The sequence below is a fragment of the Mchenga conophoros genome, linkage group LG5, assembly GCF_057382185.1.
Source record: "Mchenga conophoros isolate Kocher_MC1m ecotype Shallow Benthic linkage group LG5, M_conophoros_male_GT1.1, whole genome shotgun sequence".
NCBI classification, from domain to species: Eukaryota; Metazoa; Chordata; class Actinopteri; order Cichliformes; family Cichlidae; genus Mchenga; species Mchenga conophoros.
The window spans coordinates 31,879,047-31,891,376 of NC_140530.1; the positions used below are offsets into that span (position 1 = coordinate 31,879,047).

At 36.8% G+C, this 12,330-nt stretch overlaps 1 protein-coding gene across 5 annotated transcripts in view; it reads right to left on the reverse strand.

Annotated features, from left to right (window-relative positions):
• rap1gapb (RAP1 GTPase activating protein b) overlaps positions 1 to 12,330 on the reverse strand; it is a 109,574-nt gene that overhangs the window by 48,818 nt on the left and 48,426 nt on the right. For 4 of the 5 annotated variants that reach the window (XM_085274922.1, XM_085274919.1, XM_085274925.1 and 1 more), the window contains exon 3: positions 1,236 to 1,271. The exons of the other annotated variant lie outside the window; for it this stretch is intronic. The gene's annotated coding sequence lies outside the window, so the exon portion shown is untranslated. The remainder of the gene's footprint in view (positions 1 to 1,235; positions 1,272 to 12,330) is intronic. 5 annotated transcript variants of the gene reach the window in all.

Consider the following 12,330-nt stretch of genomic DNA (forward strand, 5'->3'; position numbering starts at 1 on the left):
GTGGATAACTAGTACCTGCATAGCCCTGCCCCAAGGCACCATTAGCATCTGCTTCAGACCTGTTTGCAACCGAGAGAAATTGAAATCCTCATAATGAGATTCAGCGGGTGTGCGAGGGTGTATTCTCCTCCAATGAGCTTGAATTATCCATGCACCTTCAATTTCCTCCTTTCAGTATTTCATCTATTGTCCTTTCCAAACTCATTATGACTCAATTTCTGTCTAATTCTAAGGCCTATTTGATGTACAAAAACAAACCAAGGCATTTTTTTGCAAATTCCCCCTGAAGAAAAAACAAAGAAAATAAAAATAAAAATGCTATTTTCATGTGCCACATACACATTAAGAAAATCTAAATAGCATTTAGCCTAATTACAAAAAACAAATGATATTGTAAACATGTAAATGATTATTGTATAGTAAACAGTTTGTGATACTGACCTTTGTTTCCTTGGTTTAATGTTTTATGAAACTGTAAAACATTTACATACGAACTTGCATATAAACATAAATGAATCTCAATCCAGTAGAGAAACCTGGAAAGATATACTTGTGTAAAAGTGGTATTATTAATTGTTCTGAGAACTCTCAATGGCTGAGATCTCAGAGGCATGTGCTCTACATGGCCAGCTGGTATTACACACATTTTTATGCTTCCTGTCTCCTTCCATCTGTTCTTGCCCCTGTATTTCCAGCCGCACATTCCCTGTACATGCTGTGAGACTACCTGCCAAGTATGGAACATTACAAGCTCCTCTTTGATCATATACAGATGTCCAGAGTCATCAGAGCAAACAGAGTTTTCCAGTGACAATAAAATTACAAGCATATCTGTGACTTTTATAGCTAGAGAGGAAAGCAGCCTTATTAGCCATTACCATCTTTTACTGAGATCATCACTTTAATATTCTGAAATTATTAAAGTGGATAAAGGTACGTTTGTGGGGTTTTTTTTAATGTATCTTTTACATTCAAATTTTTATTGCTGCAGCATAATTGTGTTGGCCATGAAAAACTACTGCATACAGAACAGATCTATTCATGTTTAATTCTCTACTGAGACAACTGATGCTTCATATGCATTAACATTTTTGGTTGGCCGTGCTGAATGGGAAGAGAGTCGTAAAGCCTTAGTCTCCTAAGGTGCTGTAAATGCAACATTGTGAAGTGGAGTGCATGGGACCAATGAAGTGTGAAACTATATTGTCTTTGCTTTTCATAAGGAGGGGACTTACCATAAACTTCTGGTCCTGGAAAAGGTCTTATCAACTCTAGAAAGAAACAAAGTGACAATATGTTACTTGATAATGATCCTTGATTTTCCTATGAATAAAAAAGTTTGCAAATGTAAACATGGCTATTGCACCTTGCTCTTTACTCAGATGTATTGCACTGCCCCCGTGTGGATATTTTTTGGCCACTTGTAAACACAGACTTATCAAATTGTTTATTTGTACATGGAAAATATCAGAGCTTTTCTTAACTGTACTGATTCCTCTTTAATTTCCTTTTTACTCTCTATGAATTTTGTTCCAGAGCACTTTTTCTCTACATGTTTTTTCTTTTTTGCGAAATTATTGATCATCTATCTATCAATCAATCAATCTTTATTTATAAAGAACTTTTTATACAAAAAAAATGTAGCACAAAGTGCTTTACATGGTTAAAAGCAGCCCATCCCACCCTCCAACTCACTCCCCACACTCTCATTAACATAAACGATGTGAATACACACATATTCCCCCCCCCCCCACACACACACACACACACACACGCACACTTAAAGAGTAAAATTGGGCTGGGTACGCATGAGCCAAGTGAGGAAACACTATAACAGGGAGCCGTCTGCACTGGGAGATGGTCACAGACCGCAGTCTCCAGGCTGGGCACACAGCAGGAGGGAGGCAAAGGAGCCCCCCAGCCAGGCTGAGAGAACCCCCAGAGCCCCAGCAGCCACGGTCGATCACAGCCCCGGTGCAGAGAGCGCCCTCCGTGGAAACACTGGAGATATGACACAATAGGATATATACAGGGTAAAACGATAAAATAAATTAGAACGGGATACAATATAAATATAAGTATAAATAGAGTAAGAAGATTAAAAAATGAATAAGAATAAAATCAATAAATATTAGGTAAAGCCTAAATTAATAATAGAATAACAGGATAGAATAAATAAGCATAAAATAAATAAACGTCAAGTAAAAGCTAAATTAAAAAGGTGGGTCTCGAGCCTGTTCTTAAAAACATGTACGTTCTCTGCGGCCCTGAGCTCCTCCAGCAGGCTGTTCCACAGACGAGGACCATACCACTGAAACGCTGCCTCTCCGTGAGTATGTGTCCTGACTTTAGGGACAATCAAAAGGCCAGTACCAGAGGACCTCAGGGTCCGCGAGGGTTCATATGGTAAAAGCAGATCTGAGAGATAAGAAGGCCCAAGACCATTAAGACATTTAAAAACCAATAAAAGAACTTTAAAATCGATCCTGAAACACATGGGGAGCCAATGCAGCGATTCTAAAACCGGTGTAATGTGGGCCCGCCCTCTGGTCTTCGTCAGCACACGAGCTGCTGAGTTTTGTAAAAGTTGTACAGTTGAAATATTCTTTTTAGGAAGACCAGAGAGCAGGGCATTACAGTAATCAATGTGACTGGTAATAAAAGCATGCATCAACATCTCCGTGTTGGCCCGAGAGAGAATAGAGCGGACTCTGGCTATATTTTTTAGATGATAAAATCCAATTTTGGTTACATGTTTAATATGTGGGATAAAACCAAGCTCAGAGTCAAAAATAACACCCAGGTTTTTCACTTGTAGCGAAGGACATAGTGAAAATGCCTCTAATTTAGACAAGAGTCTCTCTGAGCCTCGGGACCGATGATTAAAACTTCAGTTTTGTCCTGGTTAAGCTGTAAAAAGTTTTCTGCCATCCAAGATTTTATATCTAAAATACAGTTAAAAAGGGCATCCATTGGTCTGGTGTCATCAGGAGACACGGAGATGTACAGCTGAGTGTCATCAGCGTAGAACAATGCTAATCACAACTATAGCATGTGGTGTAGCATACTGATAACGGGACCATTCATCTGAATCAGAATATCTTTATTGTCATTGTAACAAGTTCAACGAAATTAAGTGCAGTCCCTGCGATGTCAAGAAAGAAGAATATATAAGAAAGAAGTAATTAAATATAATTACAAAAGAAACTTTTAAAAACACAGTCACTCAGAAATAAATAAAAACTTATTGCACAGATAACACTTCATTGTACTCATTGTACTCGTTACAATGACAATGAAGATATTCTGATTCTGATTCTAAAAACCCCACTCAAACACACATTCTTATCCTAAAACACTCTTGGGTGATAATTCGCTGTCCCTAACTGTATTGTAATGTAATTAGCGCAGCTTTACTATTTTAAGTACAACACAGTGGGCCCACATTAATAACAATAACAATAACTTCATTTATAAAGCGCTTTCAAACAAAGTGCTGAACAGCTATTTGAAGATAAAGAATACAGAAAAAACAATACAGTTTAAAAACTGATAAAACAAAAGGGAATAGCAATAAGAACCAGTAAAAGCTTTAGGCCTAATATCTTCATCGAGGTTGTTCCACAAAGACGGGGCACAGAAAGAAAAATCACGCTCCCCAGTAGCCTTTTTTCTGGTTTTAGGAACTTTTAGAAGGCCAGTATCCTGAGATTGGAGAGCAGGGGGTGGAACATAGAGGTGCAAAAGGTCAGAGAGATATGAACGTGCCAAACCATTTGAAGCCTTATAGGTGAGCAACAGGACCTTAAATACTGCAAGCCAAGCAATGAAGAGATTTCAGTACTGAGGTAATGTGCTCAAATTTCCCAGTTTTGGTTAAAATGCAAGCAGCTGCATTTTGTACAATCTGTAAACCTCTAAAACTTTTCTTCGGTTACCCAGAAAGCAGAGCGCTACAATAATCAATGCGTGAAGACACAAATGCATTGTTATGCCCCTCTGCAGCCCCTAATCTCCTCAGTGTGTTCAGCTGGTGCCAATTGACCACACCTAGTCAGGTGTCTATAAAAGCATACCTGAAGCAGGCTTTCAGGGAGGCTCACTAGCCCTTGCCTTGGTAGTACCAGCTATTTTAGCAAACTTGCTATGCATTTTAAGATAAAACCTCTTCTCACCTAAATTCTGGTGTTCGTCTCCTTATTTATGTTGCGGCTTTTGAGCTGGATCGTAACAGCATGCACAAGAACCTCTGCAGTGTCAAGTGATAAAACTTGTCTGATTTTAGCTATGTTCTTTAGGTGATAAAAGGCAGTCCTTATTGTCTCTTTTACGTGAGACTCGAAGAGTGCATCGGGTCAAACCACATGCTCAAGTTCATTACCTTGTCGCTGCAATTTATGACATAGTCATAAATTTTGATTGTGATGTTTTGGGACAACTACTGAATTGTGACCATCAAATCTGTCTAATCAGCATTAAGAAGCAGGAAATTATCAGATAACCAGCCCCTAATTTCAGATAAACAAGCTTGTAGTTTAGGCAAGTCAGCACAGTATCCAATGGTTAAAGCAGTGGCTCCCAAAGTAGGGGTATGAATAAAAAAAAAAGAATGCTTGGACCTTGCTAGCATAATGGACAGGTTTTCTTGACAGGGCTCCCACGCAAATGCAAAGCAGAAGATGGTTAAAGCTCACAAAACTATTCCAACAGCCACCAAACAGCAAAAACAGGAAATGAGAGCAGGTAAACGGATCCTGCATAAAGACGTAAACACAAAGCGCCGACCCGACCCATCAGAATCTGTGAGATGTCGGCTTTCTCACCCGATGGCAAGTCGGTGCTGAAAGCCGACATTACAGCTAACATTACAACTAACAGTCTGAGATCTCCCAGACAGGTAGGATCATAGCCGTGATGATACATTTCCTGTGTTTCCAAAATAATTTTTTATGTTTCTGTAATGGTTAATCAGAATCAAAATCAATCAGAATATATAGAAATTATGTGGTCACAGTTGCTCCAAAACACTAAAGTTAAATTAAATAATACTTTGAAGGTCTTAGAAATTAAGTTTTTAATGCTAACATATAATTATTGTTGTAATTTTCCAATGTACTGGTTTACGAAAAGCAGAAAAAGTACAGTAGTAAAACACATAAAGATGTCAAATTACAGTCATTGTGTAATAGGTGAATCTTACTTTTAATTCATTTCACTTCAGCAAATTTAGCAATTAAAACATTTTTTTTCATTGTAAAAGTTTTTCACAGGTTTCTAAGATAACTCTGTTTCCTTGTTTTAAGGACAGGTGGTCTAATACAGCAGTCCCCAACCCCCGGGCCTTGGACCGGTACCGGTCCGTGAGTCGTTTGGTACCGGGCCGCGAGAGTTGAGGCTCAGGTGTGAAATGTATGGTTTTCAGGGTTTTTATCAGTTTTCAGTGTTATTTTGTTATCGTTTTTATCATTAACTCAGTTTTCCTGGGTCTTTTCACGTGTGTTATGAATAAATCTTCTTTTTTTCAGTACCAGTACTAGTTTTATTTTGTTGTATTTATTCGCGACATCTTAAAGGCCGGTCCGTGAAAATATTGTCGGGCATAAACCGGTCTGTGGTGCAAAAAAGGTTGGGGACCGCTGGTCTAATACATTCAACAACAACAATATTTATACACACATACAGAAAAATCAAAGAATTTTGCATGACGTGGATGAATATTTTCATAATAACACATGAACTTAAAAGATTTCATGTTGGTTTTCTTTACAAGAACTCTTTTTCATTACGAGTTCACAGTAAGAATCAAAATCAAATCACTTCACAGTCAAATTCAAGTGGACATTTGTGCCCAGTCTGAAGAAATTCCCTCAAGGTTTTCCTGACATATCATTTTCACTTGAAAGGGAGGGCTGTGTGGCTGTGCAGGCATCCTCACAACCCAGAAATATCAATCATGTCAAACATAACTCATTTAAAGCTTAACTGCATTAATTGTGGACTGTTGCTGTTATGTGTTGATATGAGGAATGGCAGAGAGAAAGATGGAGGAAATGTGGTTTTTGGTCAAATTAGTTGCCAGGGACAGAAAAGAGGAAATATGAGATAAGAGAACAAAGTGGTGCTTTTCTTCTGCTGGTTTTCTTCTGCTGGTACATTATAGTTAGTCAACAAGTCAGGTTTTCTGTGTGGTTGGTGTTTTTTTTTTTCATTCATTATCCTGAAATCAAATGATTTCATTTGATTTTGATTTTATTGATTAGCATTCAAATTCAAATCTCAGTGAAAACAGTGAAAAACAAACAAACAGTGAAAACAGAACAAAAATCTACCATAAAGAAAGAAAGCATGAGACAAGGCTAATCAAAAGGTATTGGCTGAAGCATTTGCTTATTACGCCAACCCTTTTCACAAAATATCTTTTTGTATGCAGCTCCTGTACACAGGGCTTGAAGAAAATAATAAAACAAAGCAAAAACCAAACAAACAAACAAATCCAAAAAAACAAAACAAAAAAAAAACAAAGAAAAAAAACTTTCCACCTTAGATAAGTAACTACATCAAGGCAAAAGAATCAAGAGGTTTTTTTTTTTCTCCTTTTTGCTCTTTTCATTCTTGATTTATATATGTTTCTAATACTCTATTTTTAAACATGTTTTTAAACAAGGAAAATGAACTACACCTTTTTAAATCACTGTCATAACTATTCCACAGGTTAACTCCTCTAACAGAAACACATCTCTGCTTTATATTTGTCCTTATCTTGTTTTTTTTTAAAGAAATCTGTTCCCCTTAAGTCATATTGACTCTCTCTGACTTTGAACAGCTTCTGAGTACTGGGGCAAAGCAAGTTATTTTGTGCTTTATACATTATCTGTGCCATTTTATATTCAACTAAATCATAAAATTTCAGGGTATTCAGATTAATAAACAAAATGTTAGTTGGTTCTATATAGTTTGATTGGTTTATAATTCTTATAGCTCTTTTTTGTAACTTGAAAATAGGAAGAGTGTTCGTTTTATATGCATTACCCCATATCTCCAGACAGTAAGTCATATATGGAAGCAACAGAGTACAATAAAGTGTGTATAATGATTTTTTGTTCAGGACATGCTTTGTTTTATAGGGAATAGCAATGGTTTTTGACATTTTTGTTTTCACGTGGTTTATATGAGACTTCCAACTCAGCTTATCATCAATTATCACTCCAAGAAATTTATTTTCGTACACTCTTTCAATTTCAATTCCATTAACCCTTATTTTAGATACATTTTTCATTTGTCTAGTGCCAAAAATAATCAATTTTGTTTTCTTTATATTTAATGATAACTTATTTACATCAAACCAGTTTTTTAATATATTTAACTCCTTTTCCGCTGTAGTCAGAAGCTGTTCTAAGTTTTTACCTGAGCAGTACAGAGTGGTATCATCAGCAAACAATACACATTTTAACAGTTTGGAAACACTACATATGATCAAGGACAAATTCCAGAACCAGATGCTAGAGGTGGACAATCAGCCTACTAATAACCACTGCTTATCCCTTTCTCCCCATGGCTAAGCCAGTCAAACAATTACTTTATGCCAACACAATCACAGGCATTCATTCCACTTATTGGTGAAGGAATGAAAATGGAAAATATCATCAGGATAATAGAAGCCGTTCTGCTTTTTCTCTCCTTTAAATTTACAAAGAAAAAAGCCAACTCAAGTTAGGGTCAAGTATATAAAAAGATGATAAAAATGATAAATGAGATTTCTGGGTTTAGGATGTGCAGGTATTAAATGCAAAGTCTAACCCATTTTTTCTACTGCAACGTATTCCAAAAACTGGTTAAATGTCAGACTCACAGAGGTAGTGCACTTCCTGCCAATGGTAAAGAAAACATGTTGATCCTTGTCTCCAGTAAAAGCAGAAATACTGCAATTTTAAAATACTCTATTTCAAGCAAAGCATGTAATAAATATTAGCATATTAACGCTTGTATCTATACATGAAAGAGCACTTATGTGTGATATGAAGTTTAGAGTGGTTTGCAAGGATGTGCAAGTATCCTCTCTGTTTTGTTAAAGTGAAAGCCTTCTATATATTTGGTAGTTCAACAGAATAGAATAGAATATTATTCATATCTTTTATATTCAGCCCTGCAGATGCCTTTAATACTATCATTACCTTTTTTTAAAAATGCAATAGGTTGATATTTGGCATGCCCATACCACTGGGTGGCAGGACAGAACTAAGTGGTAAAAATGGAGGTAGATGTCTTATCTGGGTATTTGTGCATGCCTGTGGCTATATCCCAATTCAGGGTCTGCAGCCTTAAAGGCTGCATTTTAAGGCCGATTACGTCACAGCGACGCGACGAAGGCTGTCCCAATTCGAAGGCTGCTCGAAAAGCAGCCCTCAAATGAGTCCTTCATTTCCCTAAATTTTAAGGATGTGGCGGTGTAGACTTTGTGGCCCAACATATCCCAGAATGCATAGCACGGTGGTGGGTGTGGATAATTTTGCCGAAAAAAAACGGCGGATGAGGGGCAGCCGAAGAGTAAACTTTAAGCAAGTACTGAATATTATGTCACTTATTTATATGCAAATGTTTAATAACGAAGAACATTAAAACATTACTGTTGGCCACATGTCGGCAAAGTTATGTGACATTAGTGACGTTTGTACTAACTTGGTTTTAAAGCCTTTACTTTAAAATATACGCCGTTCAATAGCTGACCTTAATCTTACAGAGAATGATCAAAGCTCATGTAGAAACAAACAAACAAAAAAGTTTCCAGCTGTTAGTATCATGGTTGCTAGGCAACCTGGGCAGCGCGACGGAAGCTAGACCGTCCCATTTTACAGGCCTCGCACTTAGCGGTGTTTGAGTACGCGGCCCTTGTGGACCGTTAAGGCTGCAGACCCTGAATTGGGATACAGCCCTTGTCTCCACACTGGTGTCTCTGTGATTCCTCTACCTGTGTAGTTCACCAGCCTGATACTAGCTTAACCTCTGCTTCTCTCCTCCTTCAATAAGCATGTATGTTGTCAGAATATTGGATAAACTTGTGTGTGAGACGAGGGGTATGATGTAAGAAAGTGAAACACCATCACTGCAGTGTTTGATATATCAAATACGTTACTGCATTTAACATTTGCATGGCACAGACTGCTAGCCTGTGGTTTTGACATTGGATACATGTCACTTTTGTTCATGACTGTAAACTTTACGTACGCAGGACTTTGTTCTTTTTCTTTGTTTGTTGTAAAGGGGAATGGAAATATTTCCATCAGCAATATGCTTGATCGATATCAATGATGTTTTCCTACTGACTCAGCAACATGCTGTTTTGGTAGTAACAGAAGGGGTGAGAAACTAGCCATAACATAAACAATTACGCCTCCATCTTTTGTAGAAACACAAAACTTTCTCAAGGGCTGACTGATAGGAGAAACATAAGAAAACATCCTGCTATACAGGTTAGTATAACAACTCAAAGCTATGAAACAGACTGAGAGTTTCATTTTGGAGGCTTTTAAGTAGAAACACGTTCCAAGAAATAGCTTTATAATCTCCCATTTCATATAATTTTTGATCTTAAACATTAAACACTGCAGTTGGTTATTTTAATTTTATTCTCACAAACATTTTCATATAGTGTTACACAAATTCCTCAAAGCTGAGAGATTGAAAATGATGCTTAAATCATGGCATATTAACACTTCTGTCCAGAGCGAACATCTAATAATACATTAGCCTGTTCAGACAGAAAGCTCTGTGGGTTATTTCCTATAAGTGAAATAATCTAAAGTAAATAGAATGAAAGTTATTAATCACTCTTTACTAGTCAGAACCACATAACTTTACAACACAATATCAATAACCATCTGCAAACTTTCAGCTTTGTGATGGTTGTGACTGTGACCTAGAGCCAAAATTTGTCCAAACACACGTGAACACAATTTTAACATTTTGTTTTCTGGTCTCTTTTAGTATATATGTCTTTGAGACGTTACATAATCATACTTGATACTTATGTGCGTAGGAATTGGATACATTTGATACTGTCTATATGTTCTGATACATAATTAATACAAGGTATTTGTCTTATTATATTTGAACGTTTCTCCCAAAATGCTACGTCCAGATGAACAGAATCAACCTTTTGGGATTATATTGAACAGTTAACTGAATTTGTGTTAAAGTTGTTAACTGATGATTTTTTTGTTTTTGGTCTGTTACTGGTTTTTGCTTTATCTGCCCATTGACTGGGTATAGAAATATATTGGTTGCAGTTTTTGGGGGGAATAGTCCATGTGGCTTTTATAATTTTAGTTGGGCGCTTTCCGCAGTTTTTCTCGAAGAAGATTAATGTTTATTTCTGTTTGTACATGGTCCCTGACAAATAAAGTGAAAATGAAAATGAAATGAAATGTCTCAAACATGCTAAAAAAGTTTCTTCAAACCAGTTATTAAATAGTAGTACAGTAGTCATACTGCCACACACACACGCATACTGAAAGACACACAAAGTAATACAGTGATAATGCAAATGGTAAACATGTTACTAATATAAACAATGAATCATGTGAATAATAAATGGGAACAAGAGAATGTCAAAAGAAATTGAGTGTGCCAATGCACGTGCTGCTGGTTGAGCTGTGAGCAGTCAATAGCTTTCTGGAGGTTGCAGGAATACTGGAAGAAAAATGTAGGCTGCCTGAAATAAAGCTAGAAGCACATGTTGAATGTTTTAATCTCAAGGAAATTTTATTTTAAAAGGTCAAAACATTTCCAGGCATCCTATCTTTACCTATAACCTATCCTAAGCGTTCCTATCCCAAAAGACTAGCAGATCCCTCTCAACTCCCGGTCTTACAGATTGTTGTTAAAAGAGTGGCAAATATGTCCCTGTCTGAACTTTTCAGAGATGTGTTGCTGGGGTTATAAAATGACTACTGAAGCATCTTTTAGAGCTTCCACCCGCAGCCTTTGTGTTTTCACTTTGTTTTTTCATGTAGGCAGTATAAACACACATTACTAGTTCAAAACATGACTTCAGTAAATAGGTGGACATTTTTAAACGGGATATAGGCTCCACATGCAAAGATTTTAAAAATGGCACATTAAGAAACGCTGATAACCCTCGTGTTCACCCACTATTCACTCGCCCCTCTGAACAGGTCATCCACTTTAACTGTTTTCTTTAGTGAAGTCTGTCACCTCAATGTAATGACTAAAGAGACTCCTAAGCCAACAATCCTGCAAGGCTAGAGGAGTATAATGATCATAGTTTGCTCATGGGTTTTCATTATGTTAAAAGTTTAAAAACAAACAACAACTATACAAAAAGTATAAACAAATAAAGCTCTAATTTGCATGATGATTAGCATTTTTGACAGTTATTATGACAGTTATATTGATTTTTTATTTAAATGATGCGATGGCATTTGCTTTTGAATCTTACTCAGAAAAACCACCCTAATCCAAATTATTTTTGTGAGGCTGTTCACTTTAAACCCAGTGACCTCTCCAGGTCCATCTCTCTGATCTCTCTGACCACATAACCTTCAAAAGAGAGTAGGAGTTTGACTGTCCAGGCTCTATCATTTGGCTCTACAGTGATTACCAATCTCACACAAAGCACACACACAATCATAGTATTCTCAAGTTTTTAATTTTATATTCATATTTTCTGTGATTTTCTCTGAGGTTTAAAATGTGTAGTATTGATTTAAGAAAAGCTGATTTAGCAATATTTCCACCAGAATCCACAAACAGATTGTGGGTTGCTGTATGTGATCACTTTTTAGGGTCCTTAAAAAACAAAGCAGTAACCTCCCCATCAGATTAAGCACAGCCACACAAAAAAAACGACATTACATAATGTTGGAGGGATGAAAATAGCAAAGAACAAAAGGTGGGCTGTTTGTACAGTCACACTAGCCTCCTCAACACCATTTTCAGGTAGCTACCGTATAATACCTGCAAGGGAAATTGTAACAGAGCAGTCAGATATGTGCACAATCCAATCATCTTTCACATGGCTGAACCGTTGCCATTTCTCTCTAGGCTTAAAGCAGACTTTACTCACCAGCAGGAAACCAACCATCTGTAACCTAAAACCTGTAAACATACCAGCATCATTGGCTTATTCTTTCTGGCTTCTATAATTACAATCACAAGCTCAAATTTAGGAAATTCACTCATCAGCTTGGTATTATATTGTTCAAAGTTCCCTATAGTAAAGTTAAAAATAGCTCAACCATAACCAAGTCTCTATTTTTTTAAATCATCTGTCCTACTTCACGTAATCGCTTGCTTTAAATTTACATAGTTCAG